Source organism: Orycteropus afer, unplaced genomic scaffold, assembly GCF_000298275.1.
Source record: "Orycteropus afer afer isolate SDZICR_OR568_19922 unplaced genomic scaffold, OryAfe1.0 scaffold00171, whole genome shotgun sequence".
In the NCBI taxonomy this organism is placed as follows: Eukaryota; Metazoa; Chordata; class Mammalia; order Tubulidentata; family Orycteropodidae; genus Orycteropus; species Orycteropus afer.
The window spans coordinates 488,243-492,220 of record NW_006921758.1 but is presented as its reverse complement, the minus strand read 5'-3'; positions in this window follow the sequence as shown (position 1 = coordinate 492,220).

Here is a 3,978-nt window from a genome sequence, read left to right as displayed (position 1 = left end):
GCATAGGTTATGCTCACCTTGCTTAAAATTCTACCACCACCATACCTGGAAGGCCAAAGGTTGGATTGCCCAGCATATGGGGTATGCAGAGGGTTGGTCAATTCTCCTTCAAACACATGCCACTATTTCACAGGCATTTGCCATTTTCTCTTCTGCTCAACCCTTTCTGTCACCTCCATCCAGTACAACTGGAACACACATTTCCTTTGTTCTAAGCATTTCAAACATAACAGTCATTTAATCAAGGACGGGAGGAGTACTGGCAGTTCAGTGGTAGAAATCTTGCCTTTCACACAGGAGACCCTGGTTCAGTGCCTGGCAAAGCACCTCATGCCCAGGCACCACCCATCAATCAGTGGAGACTTGTGTATTTCTATGATGCTTAACAGATTTCATCAGAGCTTTCACACTAAGACATACTAGGAAGAAAGGCCTGGGAATCTACTTAGAAAAATCAATCAGTGAAAACCATTTGGATCACAAGAATCTAATCTGCAACCAATCATGGAGATGGCAGGACTGGGTACCATTTTGTGCTATTGTGAATGAGTTCACCATGAGTCAGGGGTCAACTCAATGACAGCTAACATCAGCTCATTTAATCCTCAAAAGGACACTATGAGGGAGGTTTCATTTTAATAATCCCCATTTTATAGATGAGTAAATAGAGATATAGAAGGGTTAAGTAAATGGTCAAGCTGGGATTGAACTTGAGAATTCTGGTTCCACATCTTATGTTCTCTAGCCTCTACTGTCTCTTTATTAGTTGGAGGAATTTCTAGATGTTATCTGTTAGAGTAAATTACTGGTACCAGTACATGACTCATATAACTCCACAGAATTTAAAGCACCAACAGCCCCTATCCACTGCTTTCTCTGTATAAAAAGCCCCCATTGCAGTCCTCAGGCCTCTCCCTGGGCTCTGAGCCTCTGACTCACTGTCACTTCTGGGTAGGTCTGTCCCAGCTTCCCCAACCCCACTCCCAGAGATGGAGCTCCCTCATCCATCCCCTAAGTCTCTGAGTTAATGTGGTATTTTTCTTGCCCCATCCTGCTTGGTGTACCTGTATAATTAAAGTGATAATAATTTAAATAAGAAAATAAAGAGCTAGTTATTCATTAGAAAGCTCATAACCAGTTTAAAAAAATGTTGGGTTGTTAATTGAAGTAGTTTAATTACCTCAAGCAGCAAGCACATTAAATATATTTTCTAAATGAAAATGAAAATATATTATATTTCACATGCAATTATATTTCACACACAAATAAAACAATTAAAAACTAGAGTTTGCTGGGGTGATACTCTTATAGTAAATATTTTTGACTCATATCATAAGTGGAAGTTATGAGAAATCAGAATATATTTTCTTGTGTGCACAAAGCTGACCTACTAATAAAATTTCAGGTCAGGCAGATCTTTTCCAAAATTCCGTATGAGCATAAATCTGTTTTATTCTAATTCTGAGAACAAAAACTAAGGGCTTTCTTTAAAGGAACGGACACCTTTGTGAATCTAGCTATGTTTTCTTTCTACAAAACAAACAAACAAACAAAATTACATACACATAAAATTTTACACACCATTTCATAGATTTCATAAACCCCTAAAAGCCATCCATTGACTCTCTATTTTAAGAACCTACTCAAAGAATAAACAAAATATAAGAAACATATACTTTTAAAGGACAACACTTAAAATGCATTGAATTTTATGTAACTGAATGCATTTTTAATATTTTAATATGGACCACAATTATGCCTAGATATAATTTTTATGAATGGTTTTATCAAGGGTAATGCCCAAAATCTAGTCTTAATGTTATTTTTTAGACTCTCTTCCTTCATAATGTGTTGCTATTGAAACTTACAGAAAGTCTTCCATTTGCAACCCAAAGCCCAGCACGCCAAGGGAAACACTAATCACCACCGTGTGTGTTGGTCTGGTTCCTTTACACGAGAGCAGAGAAGAAGTATATATGTGAACTCACCTCTCCTTGTGTACCAGAGTGACAGCAGCAGATGGGAGTCCAATGCACCACCAACCACTGCAGCCTCCTGAGTGCTTCTGCTAGTGTGACCATCCTACACTTCATAAGTATTTAAGGGAATTTTTAGAGGAAATGGACTCCAGACTATTTTCACCTTGTAAATGGACTTTAAATTTTTTCCTTATGGTATAATAATAACAATATGGCAATATCTCTAGATGTGACAAAAAAAAAAAACTAAGAGGCTAGATAGATTAGTAACCTAAAATTTTGGGGTTTAAACCCATCCAGTGTGACTGCAGAAAGAAAGACCTGGTGATCTTCTTCCATAAAGATTTAAAAAAAAAAAAAAAAAACACAGATGTCAAGTCAATTCCAACTCATAGCAACCCCCATTGGGTTTCCAAGACAGTAAACCTTTACAGAAGTAGGTTGCCCAGTCCTGCTTCTGCAGAGTGGATAGCGGGTTTGAACCATCAACCTTCTGGTTAGTAGTCAGAGGCCTTAGTCACTGTGCTATCAGAGCTCCTTCCATAAAGATTACAGCCAGAAAATTTAAAAAAAAAAAAAAATTTAAACCCATGGAGCAATTCTACTCTGTAACACATGGAGTTGCCATGAGTAGAAATCAACTCAACAGCGACAAGTTTAGCTTATGTTTAATGATCTTCTCTTACTTGACGACAGAATATATAAATATGTACATGTGAATAGTCAACATTTTCATAATATTATTTGTAATGACTATATACTATTCCACTGTTTGGAGTACTATAATTTATTTAATCAATGTCCCATTTTTAAACATTTCTACTGCTTTCAACTTTTTCCTATTATAAATACTATAAATTAATTAAAATTAAAAAGAAAACTATTTAAACAATCACAACATGAACAGAAATATTCCAAGATGCAAACAAACTTACAAAACTGCCTCAGAGAAAAAACAGATGCAATAATAATTTTGAAAAATTTGTGTTTTAGGTAGTTTGTCTTGTACCAGATTGCTCTCAGTAGCATTGCTTTAGGCCAAATTATCTACAGTCAAATGAATTTCCAGTTCAAAATACATTTTTAATACAATGTGAGAAGGCTAGTGATAGTGGTAAGTATGGAACTGCATGGAAGGAGAAAGTGACATTTAGTTTGGATCTCCAGGATTAACAATGGTTTCAGATGCATAAAATCCCCTGAGCTTAAGCTTTTTTTTTTTTTGACTTTTTACAATAATACTATATTTGCCCTTCTGTGATTGACTTATTTCACTCAGCATAACATCCTCCAAGTTCATCCATGTTATGCAGTGTTTTGCAGATTCTACATTATTCTTTAGTGTTGCATAATATTCCATTGTGTGTATGTACCATAGTTTGGTTATCCATTCTTCTGTTCATGGGTACCTAGGTTGTTTCCATCTTTTTGCTATTGCAAATAGTTGAGCTTAGCCTTGAAGGATGATTAAGAACTAGCATCCTTCCCTCTTTTATATATAAGTAACTGTGTATATGTATATATGTGTTTTTGTGTGTGTATGTACATATATACAAAAAACATGCACTGCCATTGAGTCAATTCCAACTCAAGGCAACTCCCATTTGTGTTTCCAAGGCTGTAAGTCTTTATGGAGGTAGACTGCCTCATCTTCCTCACATAAAGTGCCTGGTAGGTTTTAACCACCAAACTTCTGGTTAGCAGTCAAATAACTTAGGAACTGGGCCACCAGATATATATAGATATATATATATATATATATATATATATATATACACACACACACACACACACACATACATAAACACACACAACCTGAACAGGGTCTTGGTTGATAAGGTAATTATTTTTCTTTATAGAAGAGTTCAATAAATGTGGAAGAAATTATTGTTGTTGTTATGTGCCACCGAGTCAGATACGACTCATACGACTCATAGCGACCCCTCTTTGGGTTTCCAAGGCAGTATCACTATGGAAGTAGATTGCCCAACCTTCCTTC